This window comes from Alnus glutinosa, chromosome 4 (assembly GCF_958979055.1).
Source record: "Alnus glutinosa chromosome 4, dhAlnGlut1.1, whole genome shotgun sequence".
Lineage (NCBI taxonomy): Eukaryota > Viridiplantae > Streptophyta > Magnoliopsida > Fagales > Betulaceae > Alnus > Alnus glutinosa.
The window spans coordinates 31,900,624-31,916,454 of record NC_084889.1 but is presented as its reverse complement, the minus strand read 5'-3'; the positions used below and the strand labels follow the sequence as shown (position 1 = coordinate 31,916,454).

The 15,831-nt window shown below is 34.2% G+C and overlaps 1 pseudogene; it reads left to right on the top strand.

Moving 5' to 3' along the window:
* The first annotated feature begins 2,841 nt into the window (after nucleotides 1–2,841).
* Nucleotides 2,842–12,434, top strand: LOC133866320 (lupeol synthase-like; annotated as a pseudogene).
* The last annotated feature ends 3,397 nt before the right edge of the window (nucleotides 12,435–15,831 follow it).

Below are 15,831 nucleotides of genomic sequence, written 5' to 3'. Positions count from 1 at the left end.
ATTTTTTTTTTTTTTATTTTTTTTTTATTTTTTTAAGGATCTAAGATTAGGGTTTAGGGTTTAGGCTTTAGGGTTTTACTTTCTTAGGGTTTAGGGTTTAAGTTTATGATTTTTGTTTTTAGTGTTAGGAAAAAAAATTTTAGAAAGTGTAGGATATTTTTGTTTAAGGGTTTAGGGTTTAAGGTTAGGAATTTTGTTTTAGTGTTAGGGTTTCTTAATTTAGAAAGTGTAGGATAATTTTTTTTTTTAGGGTATAGGGTTTAAGGTTTAAGGTTAGGAATTTTGTTTTTAGTGTTAGGGTTTCTTTTTTTAGAAAGTGTAGGATATTTTTGTTTAAGGGTTTAGGGTTTAGGGTTTAAGGTTAGGAATTTTGTTTTAGTGTTAGGGTTTCTTTTTTTAGAAAGTGTAGGATATATTTTTTTTTAAAATACACGTCCCGAAATGTATTTGCATGCATAAATATATATATATATATATATATATATATATATATATATATATATATATATATATATATATTTATATAATTTAACCACATAAAAAAAAATACAAACCCATGCAGCCTGGGTTTAAAAAAAAATACCGTACATATAGCTAAACTTTACGCGCTAAAAGTAAACCGTAAACTATAATTTAAAACTAAACCCTAACCCTAAAATTAAACTCTAACACTAAGTATATATACTATATTAAACCCTAAATAAAAAATAAAAACTAAAACCTAACCATAAAATTAAACTCTAACCCTAAGTGCATAGACTATATATAGCTATAAACTATAATCCTAATTAAGGGTACGTACTGTATATAGTCATAAACCCTAACCCTAATCCTCGTGATTTAATATATATATTTAAAAGTATACAATAATAACACATGAAAAATATATTGACATTATTATTCATAAAATGTAAAATCAATTAAATTATAACCCATAGCTTTAAGTGTATATATTATATATACCTATACAACATAAAACCCAAACCCTAAGTGTATATACTATATATAGCGATAAACCTTAACCCTAAGTATATATACTATATATAGCGATAAACCTTAACCCTAAGTATATATACTATATATAGCTATAAACCCTAACCCTAAGTGTATATACTATATATAGCGATAAACCCTAACCCTAAGTTTGTATACTATATATAGCTATAAATCCTAAGTTTAAGTGTATATACTATATATATCGGAACAATCTAATTTTGAACTGCTCATGATTTAATATATATATATATATTTAAAAGTGTACAATAATGACACGTGAAAAATATATTGACATTATTATTCATTAAACGTAAAATCAATAAAATTATAACACATAGCCCTAAGTGTATATATTATATATACCTATAAACCCTAAAACCCAAACCCTAAGTGTATATACTATATATATCGATAAACCATAATCCTAAGTATATATACTATATATAGGTATAAACCCTAGCCCTAAGTGTATATACTATATATACTATATATAGCTATAAACTCTAACCCTAAGGGTATGTACTATATATAGCCATAAATTTATGAGGGACTAAACTATAAGTATTTAATTCATTATGTAGCGCAGAACTCTAAAAATAATTGCATTTACTATATATAGACATAAATAAAAAGGTTACTGTATATAGTTTCTAAACCGTTTACATGCATGCATATCTATATATATAGTATTAATTATAGGTTTTTTAACTTTGTTATGTTTAATTTTTTTTTTTTTGGTTTCTAAACGTAGATGGTGTATAAAACTAAACCCTAATTTAAACTATTTGGTTTAATTATATATTTAGCACCAAATTTGTTTAATTATGCATATAGTACAATATGTAAATTAGGTTAGGGTTTACGTGCTTATTAGTATACTATATATATATAAATAAGGAACCTAAAAAGTATAAATTCCAACCAACAAATTTACATATAGCATATAGTACAATATGTAAATTAGGTTAGGGTAATCTACACCGTATTTTTGGATTAGATTTGTATGATTAATAATGTAAGGAGTTTTTTTTTTAATTTATTTTTTTAAATAATTAATACAACACAGAATTTTTTTTTTTTAATATATATTTGCCGAATTAATAAATTTTTGACACGTGTATTACTACACGTGTCCATTTGGACACGCATATGAAATACACGTGTCCAATTGGACGCGTGTATTCAAGCACGCGTCCAAAATTGACACGTGTAATAATACACGTGTCCATTTGGACACGCATATGGAATACACGTGTCCAATTGGACGCGTGTATTCAGACACGCGTCCAAAATGGACACGTGTATTAAATACGCGTGTCCAAATGGACACGTGTAATAATACACGTGTCCAGTTGGACACGCATATGAAATACACGTGTCCAAATGGACACGTGTATTATTTACGCGTGTCCAAATGGACACGTGTATTCAATACACGTGTCCATTTTGGACGGCTGTACAATTTGACACGTGTCTCCCATGACACGTGTCAAATTGGACGCGTGTCTACAGTAACGGGTACTGTAGACACGCGTCAAAATGATAGTATTTTTATAGTGCAAATTTAACACTTAAATTTAATTGTTTAGTTGTAAACATGTAGATTTATACAGAATAAGTATCACATAGACTACCACGTTAGTTTATAAGGAATTTGAACTAAAATGTAGTACCTTAGCAGAACTCATGTTTTTAGGTAGACATTTAGATATTGAACACTGTATCAATTATTAGAATAATTTTAATATTTCCTGCTACAAATAAAAAAAAAATATTATTATTTTATTACTAGGCTAAGCTCAAACCATGTTATTAACCAATCAAATGCTTCAATATTAAGATTATATGGCTGTGATTTGTGTTAGAATCTAGAAAATTTGAACTGTGAGGAGTTGACTTATTTTTCACTTGGACATTTATCTATTTGATATGAAAAAACTCACAGCGTAGAAGGAGAACTCATGTCCACCAATTCCTCCACCAGTGAAAGTGAAAGAAACAGAGGTGATAACAAAGAAAGCAATGATTACTACACTGAGAAGGGCACTAAGCTTTTACTCCTCCATTCAAGCTCACGATGGCCATTGGCCTGGTGAATCTGCTGGCCCTTGTTTTTCCTTCAACCCTTTTTATGTATTTTTCTCATCATTGTATACAAATGCATGTTTATTCTTTATTGTATTTTTCTTTCACTAAGATATTATAAAATGCATCCATTAATTGTTAAGCTTCTCTTGATTCCCACATGCATTTTTAATAAAAACATGTAACTATTACAAGCATTTTTACATATTTTGGACATGTCACTTTGGAGGAAATATTTATCCATAATATATTAATATTCCATGCCACCAAAAAAAAAGAAAGAAAAAATGACCAAATATATTTTTTTATTTTTCGAAAATAACGTCAAACACACATGCACATGCATATATTTTGGGATTTATGTTTGGCTATTTTGGAATGGATAAATAAATAACCGACTTGTTAAATCTAACTTAATTTCATATTATTATGATATGCAGGAAATGGCATTTTACATAACTGGAAATCTCAATGCTATTTTTTCATCAGAACACCAAAAGGAACTTATTCGATACTTGCATAATCATCAGGTATAATTATTATTATTACTATTATTGTTGTTATTATTATTATTATTATTATTTTCTAAATATAAGTTTGTGTGTATAAAGGCCAAGAAAACTAAAAGGTTGGCTAATTTATAAACTTGTGTACTTGTTGGACATCCAAAACGAAGACGGAGGTTGGGAGTTCCATGCATGTAGAGGGTCACAGCACAATGTTTGGGTCAACTTTGAGCTACATTGCCTTGAGAATACTTGGAGAGGGACATGAAGATGGTGAAGATGGGGCTATGGCCAGAGGCCGAAGATGGATCCTTGACCATGGTTGTCTAGTGCCTATTCCTTCGATCATGGGGAAAGTTTTGGGTCACAGTATGATCAAATGAAACCATTACCTTAATTATGTTGGTTTTATCTAGCTGACACTTCAAATTATAAGCACAAATTCACATCCCAAAAATATAAATCAAAATCAGTATGTCAAAAATATACAAATGCAAGCAAAAAAATATAATTAAAGTTGCGTATCTTTAATGTTCGAATAAATTTATCACATATTAAGATACCTTGCAATTCCTCAAAATTGCAACCTCAAATTACATGGGTTGCAGTTCTAAAATTCAAGTCATTTATTCAAAATGAATGGTTTGAATTAAGTCATGTAAGCCTTAAAAGCTAAGAAAAAAAAAGATATTAAAAAAAAGGCATTGACGAACCACCCCTTGAGGAGTGGTCGACCACCATTTTACCCTTTGAGAGGGTGGTCCACACAGCATTTTAGTTATTTTGTTTTATAATTTTTAAGGCTTATGGGAATTAATTCGGGCCGTTCATTTTGAATGAACAACCTGAATCTTTGGAATTGTAGGCCTGCAATTCCTTGATCTCAATACAAGTACCACAACCTAGAAAAATATGTAAAGAAAAAAAATCTTACCACACATTGTACTTTAAATATTTAAAATTCCATTTTACTTTCTTATCAATTCTAGACTAGCATCAGCAATAATGGTTGAGCTTCTCTATTTAGATTCATGGATATAAAGTTCAAGCATTTACGAGAGTCTCTCCTACAGAACTGTCACACCCTCACCTTAGGGAGTGGGCCTAGTATGTATATGGGTTCTTAGTGTTGGGCTTTGTTGTGCGGGGCGATGACTTCACAAGTTTTTTTTTTTATTTTTTTTTTAATGTCATCATATGATTTAAAAAACTCATTGCATCAGAATGATTTATAACTAAGTTGTCACTCAAAAGTGGGTATATATGCTCAGTATCAAAATGATGATTTCAAATTAGGGAAACTTATGTTTCAGTTATTTTTCCCAAATGAAGAAAAGTTTGCATTTATGGAAAGTTTCTAATTAAGGAAAGTTTCTATTTTAGGAAATTTTACCAATAAAAAAGGTTTTACGGAAAGAAGTCGTACTCTTTTCACGTGCTAAGTTATGTGATTATTGAAAGTTTAAGGAAGTAAAGAATGAGCATGAGTAAGGTGTAATCAAATTTTGTCAATGAATGTTTTAAGACACTGGGTCCAAAGAAAAGAAGCACGGTACCGGGCTAGATGGAGTCTATCACACTGAAGTACGGTTTCGGGAATGTGTGGCCATCACTAATGTCATGCTGAGTGCACCCAAAAGTTAATCAGCTGACTAAAGCACCCCGCGGCCATGGGTGTTGCCCGATCTTCGAAGGTTGAATCGCACAACCCCACGCATACGGGGCATAATAGTATGCAAGGCTATAAATGACAAGTGAAAATATAAGTTTTTACTCATTCAAGAATCATGTCTCTATATCGAATTTGATGGAATGAGTTGATTTTTGAAATATTTTATGAACTTATGTTTTGTTTAGTAAAACTAAGAAAAATGCTTTTAGGTCAGAAAATGGAGTTTAATTTAAGTAATTACCTTATGTTATATGCTTAAGTCTTAACTTCAAATTCTAATGTTACTTACTTTCAAAATTTCCCAAACTCAACCGTTTTAACTTGGTTGGGAACACAACTTACTGAGCCTTTCGCTCACGCTTTACTTTCTTTCCCTTCAGGTCTCTAGACGGTGGACATAGGTGGCCGGGATGCTTAGGTTTTATGGGGTAACCATGACAGTTATTTTACTTTTGTTGTGTTCATGTGATTTTGTCAAGGTTTGTCTCAGGCACATGTCAGGAAGAAAAAGAAAAAAAGAAAACAAGAAAAAGAAATATATATATATATATATATATATATATATATATATATATATATATATATATATATATATATATTGTTTTCTCAGGGCATGCATTATACAGGTGCTCTGGATCCTAAATAGGTAATCTTTGCAACTCTGAGGCTTCGAAGCTAACAAACCGGACCCCTTGGGCCTAGGTCGTTACAAGAACGGTGGAAGTATATATTTACTCTAAACTGTATATAATCTTTAGCATATTGTGAACTTGTTCTATCTCTCGAGTGAAAACTCAAATGTCTAGTGTGTAGGTGCAGGGAGGGTATGAGTGGGCAGGCTGCAATCCACTGCCCCCAAAGTTCTGGCTTCTTCCTAAATTCTTCCCCATGCATCCAGGTCCTTTCCACTCAATTATTTTTTATGGAAAACACATTTCGTAAGATGCACATACTACTAAAACATTTCTCAAAGATTTCAAGGTGTTCATATTACATTAAATGCAGGCAAAATGTTAAGCTACTGTCGTTTACATGCCAATGTCTTATTTATATGGGAAGAGGTTCGTTGGTCGAATCACTGGATTGATTCTATCACTAAGACAAGAGTTATATTACGAGCCTTACCATCAAATTAACTGGAATAAAGCCCGGAATACAATTGCAAAGGTTAGTTGTATCCTAATCCTCGATCTATGCCACACCCTCATCAGCAATCCTCACAAAATGTACGCAACTAAGCCAATATTATAAGAACATAATTCTTCAAAGATAAGAGGAATACTTGAGTTACTTTAATAATGAATCAAGAGTTTGTAACTTCTAGAGGTATAGCATGTAGTTTATTATAGGGTTAAATACATTTTTGTCCCCTGTAGTTTAAAAACTTTTTTTTGCCCCCTCAGTTTTTATTTTTTTCATAAATGATACTTGTGCTATGGGAAAAGACAGAGATGGTACTTCCGTCCATTTTTCTGCCCAAAACTAACTGATTTTCACGTCAGAGACACATGACACCATTAAAATTGTGACACTTGGCCCCCCCATATATATATATATATATATATATATTTTAAAAAAATAAAAATAAATAAAATTGTAAGGGTGGCTCAAGGCCAGTTTTGGGGGTGGCCAAACTACCTCCATAGCCCTTGAGGGTGGTTCGGCCACCCCTAAGGGCCAAAATGGGGTGGCTTTTGGCCTGGGGGTGACTGAACCACCCCCGTGGCCAATGGGGGTGGCTGAACCACCCCCGTGGCCCATGGGGGTGGTTCGGCCACCTAAAGGGCTAAAACCTAATTTTTTATTTATTTATTTTCATTTTGGCCCTTGAGAGTGGCTGAACCACCCCCAAAACTGGAATTGAAGGTAAAAAATAAAGGTTTAAACCACATGAGTGTAAAATATTTAACCCTTCATTATAAATAGAAGACAAATCCTTGTAGTGCATTCACAGGAGTCAATCAATTACACTTTCATCTTTTGTGTTCTTATATGTTTTTTAGAGCTACAAGCTAACACCAATTTTTTATATTGTGGATTCGACTTTGCTCGTGTGGGTAAGCCCACAAGGGTAGTGCTTTGTCAAGAAATTAAAGAGGTGTGCTTTCTCCAGTCCAGATTATGTTCTCCTTTTCTTGGCAAAATATTGTCCTGTTCTCATGTATAGTCAATACTTGTGTCCTCTTCTTTTCTTGAATTGAAATTTTCAAAAGCCAAAACCTTTTTTGTTTTAGCTTATACAATTTTTTTTTCCTCTCACAAAGCAACTATTTTTTTTTTTCCTTTCCCCTTTGTTTTTTAGCCTACCAACTTTCTATTAACACTTATAAGGTGTGCGACCCAGTTTGCCTCATCCTGGTTTCATCCCCCCCCCCCCCCCCCCTAGAAAAAAAGGGACCACCACATTACTATCAGAAGACGTTGTCAAAGCACCGCCCAGTCTTACCTCACCCCTGTCGGCCTTTCTGCCGTTAGACTACTGCTCCTCCCGCACCAGCAGCCGCCACGTTCATTCTGCCACTCTTCGCACGCTGCTCGCGCAACACCTCTTACACGCGCGCCAATCTAGTCCATAGAAACCGGATCTAATCTCAATCCGGTTCAATAGGGTTTCATGTCGGTTCTACACAGCCCATCAACCTGACCCATCTCGTTTTTGGCCAACCCAGCCCAATTCACTTGGTTTGGGGTCTCGTGGTCCATTCAATGACCCGGTTCACTGGGTTTAACCTGAACTATTGTGTCAAAGAACATTCTCAACTTTTTGGTTTGAGAAGTTTGCTTTTACTATTCTTTGTATTTCATCTTTTTATAGTGAATTTCCTCCGAGTCGTCTCCGCAAGTAAATGTAGGCTTATTAAGCCAAACCAGTTAAAGCTTGGTGTCTTGTGTGATTATGTTATTTTCTACTATGTTATTTTCTGCTTTATTGAGGATTCATAAAATTAGTTTTGTCACAACAATAATAAATAAAGATTTTGTAATGTGAGGAGTTACAGTATGTAGTTCATTATAAATAGAAAACAAATCCTCCTAGTGCATTCACGAGAGTCAGTCAATTACATTTTACTCTTTTGTGTTCTTAAGAAAAGCATTATCACACAAGCAATCATGAAGATTCCTGGTGAAATTAATGCACACATAAAAATCGATCACTAAATTTGCTAATTTATGAGGATCTCTACTATCCGCATCCCCTCATACAAGATATGATATGGGGATTTCTTCACCATGTAGTCGAGCCTGTTCTGACGCATTGGCCCTTTTCAATGTTGAGAGTCACTAAAAACTACAATTGGTCATGTACATTATGATGACGATAACAACAAATACCTTTGCATTGAATGCGTTGAAAAGGTCAATAACTAGTTTATTAGTGTTGCATATACAATCAAAATGAGAGAAATATATATCAAAGTAATTGATTTGTCATCAATGAACTTAATTGCCAATGTTATTTAGTACAGGTATTATGTTTCATTGCCTGTTGGGTTGAAGATCCAAATGGAGAGGCATACAAGCTTCATCTAGCCAGGATTCCAGACAACTATTGGGTTGCAGAAGATGGCTTAAAAATTCAGGTTATATATATGATCAAGAAACATGTGTGCATGTTAATCATTAAGTCACATATACTTGAAGCATTTACTCAAAAGTCTAATCCTGCAAAATTTTGGTACATTTAAAGTCAAATATTTCATTTTGAAATGTACTAAATGATGCCTGATTTATCTGATGCAGAGTTTCGGCAGTCAGATGTGGGATGCAGGTTTTGCTATTCAAGCAATTCTCTCTTGTAATCTAAACGAAGAGTATTGGCCAACACTTCGTAAAGCACATGAATTTGTAAAGACTTCACAGGTCAGAATATGTCATGTATGATATACTCCTTCAATTGTTTTATCAAAGATATTGCTTTAACTTAATCATGGTATTTTTTAGGTCCTAGAAAATCCTTCTGGGGACTTCAAAGATATTTACCACCACATAAATAAAGGAGCGTGGACATTCTCGATTCAGGACCATGGCTGTCAAGTCTTTGTGACGCAGCAAATGAAAACAGAGGCTGGATTTCATAAACTCTCACTTCTGGCTATCCAAAATTCACTCCAACTACAAGAAAACAAACCCAACGTCTCATTGGGGAAAGAGGAGTCTCACCTCAGGAATAAACGCAGCAAATTTTATTCTTCATTCTTTGTCTTTTCTCCATTACAACAGGGTTATAAATAATCAAGAAACCCTACCTTATTACGCCTATGATTAAGCTGTCTAATGGCTGAAATAGGAAAAACAGCCTTATTAGCCTAGGCTTGCTGTCCGAGCCTAATATCAAGCCTACAGTCACGTGGATACATGCTGCTTTGGGTTAGGACCTTTATTGAATAGCATAAAATAATTCCTTAAATGTGCCCAACGGTCTTGTTGACGCCGTCACTCTGACTGCACCGCTGAAGGGCTGAAGGTAATGTCTCAAATCTATCAAAATACAAGACCAACACTAAACATTGTCGAGGTTTGTTTCAAAGGAGAATCTAACATTCGGCAAAACCTTCTCCTTTGCAAGTGGCAATCTTGTTCTCACAAATGCCTCCTGACCTTGTTGGGGGAAAAATTGGAGACAGAGCGGTTTTATGATGCTGTGAATGTCATTCTTTCTCTACAAGTAAGAATTCAACCCTAAAAATTCTATTTTTGACTCAGTTAGCAGTTAAGCAAAAGTTGTTTTCTAGCTAAATTAGCAATTAAGTACAAGTTGTTTCCCAAATACTTCATATGAATAGTTGACTTTCTTTTAATTGCCACCACAGAGTAGCAATGGTGGTTTCCCAGCATGGGAGCCTCAAAGAGCACATGAATGGTTAGAGGTAACTTCTCAAAGCTTGATAAGTCTGTTCATACTTATGACAAAAATTGTCATATTTACCCAATGCTCGTTAACATAATTCTTGTACCTATTTTCGCAGAAGTTCAACCCCACGGAGTTCTTTGAAGATACCCTTATTGAGCAAGAGTAAGAGACCTTCAGCACAACAACATTTACCAAGGTATTGCTCATATTAGTTTGCCTCCTAACAAAAAGCTTGTGTCACCTTATAGGTACGTAGAGTGCGCTTCATCTGTAATTCAAGGTCTACAACTCTTTAAGAGTTCTATCCCAGGCATCAGAGGAAGGAAATAAACAGTAGCATTTCCAAAGGAGTTCAATTCATTGAAGATGTGCAACAACTAGATGGATCATGGTAATATGATTTTTTTTTTCACACATAATTCTTGAAGAATACTGCTTTATATATAGCCTAGCAATTAAACTACTGCAGCAAGAAAGCCAGAACGCATGACGAAGACCCCCTAGGTGCACCCGCCGTCACTACCGAAGGACACGACCGTAGAACATCTCTAGGCCATACAAACACACTGGCCCGATCTACACACACATCTCGCCTGCCCTACAAATGACACACCTAATTAAGCCCCTAATTCAAAATATAGTGTGACCAGCAAATTCAGAAATTGTGAAGCCAAACATATTTCATTTTTTGTTCATCTAAGGGGACAGTGCTTCCATTTCTAGATGCTATATCTTTTGTTTGAGATGAACTCCCAGCTTTGAGTAGAGCCGGTAGCAAATAGAGGATCAGAGAAAGGCCTTGTTGACTTTATTTAGAGAATGGCAACCTAGTATAACAATAGGAGACTGCATCAAATTTTTACTTCTTTTCTTTTCTTTTCTTTCAATTGATGTTGTTCAATCGCACGAATACAAAGTTCAAACTCAAGGCCTATACTTTGATACAATGTTGAATAACCAGTTTTCCTAAAAAATTAAGCTTTAGAGGAAATAAATTATTTAATTATTTAATTAATATTTTAGTATATGTTATTAATATTATTGAATGAGAAAAGATCATTTTTATAGGTATGGTAATTGGGGGATTTGCTACACCTATGCTACATGGTTTGCTGTAGGGGCACTAGCTGCTCGTGGAAGAAATTACAAAAGTTCCCCTGCATTGCGTAAAGCTTGTGAATTTTTGCTATCAAAGCAGCTACCTAACGGTGGATAGGGAGAAAGTTACCTATCAAGCCGAAACAAAGTATGGAGCAATTTGTTTAAATTTGAACTTGGATTAGGATCTCCACAAATTTGCTTCGGACGGCAAATGTAAGAGAACTTCTATAAAACTCACTTGTCTAAACATGGGACGAGTTATCCAAAACCTGCTCAGACATGTGAGCCCCATAAGGACGAATATAGAAGGTGACCGTGCAAATTTGGTCCAAATTGCATGGGCCTTATCATGCCTCATGGATGCTGGGCAGGTCGGTCCATCATTTTCTCTTCAAATGTTTAACTATTTGCAGTGCATTATAACATAAGCATTTTTTTTTTTTTGAATGAATACTTATAACATAGCACTTCTGCATAAGAACACCAAAGAAATATCACTGAAGAACTCTACATGTATATGAACATAAAAATTAAGATTTACACAAATAAAGTCGAGAAAATCTTGAGCTTAGGTATTCAACTATGTCAAATTTTAGGAAGTACAAACGTACACCATATGTTGATTCTTAATGCTTTTGAAACTTTAGGCCGAGATAGACCCAACACCAATTCATCGTGGAGTAAGACTATTGATCGATTCACATATGGAAGACGGTGACTTCCCTCAACAGGTAATTCATGTCTATTTAGAACCCAACACATTTAGATAAGTTGACAAAGTTTTCCTCCAATCCAGTTTGTTAAATTGAGATATATCTTTAAATCACGTGATTCTCACTTGCTTTAATAATATATGTCAATTTAATGAGTAGTACCTACTCTTCACATCCATTTTACACCGGCTGACATGACGTATTTTACATAGTTTTCATTTTCTCTAAATGGCTGACATGGAAAGCCACTTAAAACATGCTACGTAGCAAGTGTAAAATTGGTGTGAAGAGTAGCATTTCTTCTAATTCAATTTGAAGGAAAAATTTGTCCATTTAAATGTGTTTGTGATTTTCCTTTTCTATTTTTATCAAAATATGTTTTAAAGTATTAATTTAATTTTTCAAGCATGGTATAATCGATGGCTATTGGCAACAGGAAATTACCGGAGTATTTTTTTTGAAACTGTACAATAAATTACTCAGCAAGTAGAAACATTTTTCCGATATGAACTTTTGGAAAATATCATAGGCGAGTTTTGTTTGCATGATAACTTGAATGCCCAAGCAAAGGATTGCATATTGAGCTTCATAAGCCCAAATTAGCTTGAAAGAAACGGCCGGATTCCGGCCATCTGGCCGGATCTGGCCAGATCCGGCCTGTCTGGCCAAATCCGGCCAGATGGCCGGATACGGCCTTTCTGGCCAAATTCGGTCAGATGGCCGGAATCCGGCCAGTCTGGCCAGATCCGGTCAGATGGCCGGATTCCGGCTAGATTGGTCGCCGGAATCTGGACTGACCGGATTCTGTCTCCAGATTCTGGCGACATTAACCGGATGTTGTCGGATTCCGATAACGGTAATATTTCGATGGTGGCCGGCTGCTTGAACGTAAAGGTCGACTGTATCGTTTAAAATAGATCGACCGCGTTTGGCATCTTTGGAAAACGATTTACACTTTTAAAAAGCGTAAATCATTTTTTGAAATTTACTAAGTATTTTTTGTCAAACAGAAATCATTTTCCGGTTGACTAATATTTTCGCTCCCACCAAACACCGGAAAATGCCGAAATCATTTTCCAGAAATCATTTTACGCCGAAACAAACGGACCATAAGTGGAATATAATTACGAAGATATAATCAAAGTACCAAAAATAATTAACGTACAAGAGAATTCCTTTCATATTATATCTTGGGTTACACACTTTTAACTCCATCAATTACCACTTATTTATACATGTTCTCACGAACTACCACATATCACATTCAACCGTCTTAAACTATCATTTCTTGGTAACAAATCATTTCCTAAATTAAGCTGTTAAATCAAACGAAACCCCGATCACATGCATAACATGCGTTTTTTAGACTTGCAATAACGAAAATACCTCAAATAATATATATATATACTTAATATATTTCTAATTCTTACTTTTACCTATTCCATAAAAATTTATGGCTATATCCGTGCTTACAAGTTATGTTTATATGATTTAAACGATAATTAATTTTTATAAAATTATTTATTGATTTTGTTTGTTATACTTTCTGAATATTTTTAAACACTTTTGATTGAAGTCCATCTTTTAATCATGCTCCTTATGAATCCAAATCCTATCTCCATCCATCGTCACCAGCCAATTTTATATGGCTTTGACTGACATATAGTGTCATAGATATTGGTTGATTGTTGACATGGATCAATATTGCATGTATGGTCCAAAATGTCTATTAAGTTCTAGTCTCATTGACATTATCAGGTTTGATTGTTTTTCAGCCACGTCTCCATTTGGCTTATTGTCAACTCACTTAGGCCTTGTTTGGTAAGGGAGTATGCGTTTGGAGTAGTAGTAAGAAGTGATAGATCTGATATAAAATAATAAAAAAAAAATGTATGGAAAAGTAAAAAAAAATTGTATTGTAGTGAATTTTTTTTATTTAAATTGTAATAAAAAAATTATTGATGTAATATAAAGTTAGAATGTTTCGAAGTTGATTGTTTTTTAAAAAAGTGAAGAGGAGGAGGGAGAATTTTCTCTCTTTTACCAAACACGGCCACAATGTCTCGATTTAAACTACCCAATTGAGACATGTACGGTGGGGCAAGTTATGCTGACTTTCTCAATCAAGAAGAAATTCATCTTTTAATTTTTGTTTTGTTTTGTTTTCTAGTTTGTAATTTTTTTTTAAAGGAATCAAGCGAAACTTTTATTAAAAAAATATTTAAGTACAACACTCAATAAAAATAATATTAAAAATATAATGAGAAACTTTTTCAATTAGAACAAGTTTTTCCCTCATAAATAACATGATTGACATTTCATTCTCAGGTATCCTATTGTATCCTCAAATTGATTGAAAAACAATAAAGAGGGCTCAAACATTTTCCGAACTCAAGGTTCTGTTCATGAAGACTATGCAGTAGACATCCCATCAATCACATATTGCATATACAAAGTCAAAATTTGAGACTAGTAATCTGATGAGGCCAAGTACTAGATCTTTATTGCCTTTACTAAACGTGTGGGTTCACCATATTATTTATCAAATGTGTTTTTAACGAAATAATAACATCAACACATCTAAACATGCTTTCAAATAAGCTTTTCATCCCCCCATCATCCCAATAAGTCGATTGACATATATAGCTTAGTGGGAAAGAAAAATATATATTAATTAACAGATAAAAATATTTTTATTTGTTAAAGTTTTTTTCTTCTCCTTTTTTATTATTTTTTATTTTTAAAATAAAAATATTAGCAAAATAACCTTAAAAAAATTACCTACTCCAGAAATTAAATAAAACATAAACTAATACATGGAATTAAAAACCTAAATAAAATTAAAGGACCCAACAAACACTACAAAAAAAGGCAAATTCTAGATTACAGACAATTTAGATGAACCGTCTGCAAATATAATTTTCAGACTGTTTTAATGAAACCGTCTGTAAATTTACAGACGGTTTCATAGAACCGTCTGCAATTTCGTTTTTAAATACCACTCATCCATATATATTCCATGTCATCGATCCACACCATAAAATAACATAAACATCTCAACCGTCTCTTACATTTATATCAACGACTCAGAACACCCACATGGAATCTGCACAATTTCTCCTTTTACATTATTCGGAGACTTGGCCTAGAATTCCCAAGAGGTAGGCCGACGTGCAGGTATCATTCTTCTTCTTCTCTCTTCGGCCGGTGACTGAAGACGGGCAATGGGATCTCGACGAAACGGTGGGAGAGAGTGTCGAATCTGTCAAACCCACGCCGGTGTGCATGGGTTTCCGGCAGATCTAGCGAGGTTGTTGGGGTTTCCGGCCGGATCCGGCGAGGTCGCTGGGGTTTCCAACAGGATCCGGCCGAAACCGGGTCTGGGTCGTTTTGGGTTGGATCGGAGCGCAGCTGACGGGTTGGTTGGGTTTCAGTGATTGTTATGGGTTGGAGCTGACCGGTTTTTTTGTTTTAATTGTTTGAGATATTATATTTTTTGGTTGATTGCTAAAAGGGAGGTTGTTGGCTATGGCTGTGGCTTAGTTTCTCTCGAAGTGGAAGAGAAACAGAGGAAGACGATGGCGATTTGGTGCGGCTGGATGGTGGTGACCGGAGCTAATTTTCGGTGGATATTTCCGGACTCCGGTAGAGAACATAGCTTTGAGCCTTTGACTGCTGGACAAAAAATAATAATAATAATTATTACTATATTAAAAAAACAAAAACAAAAAAATAATAGGTTCTGGACTGTTTTTCCCAAACCGTCCAGAATTTTTATGGACGGTTTGGTCCAAATCGTCTATAATTGCGGACGGTTTGGCCCAAACCGTCCAAAAATTCATTTAGCGACATTATATCCAAGACGGTTTTAAACTGTCTAAAAAAAACCGTTTGGAATTGATTCCA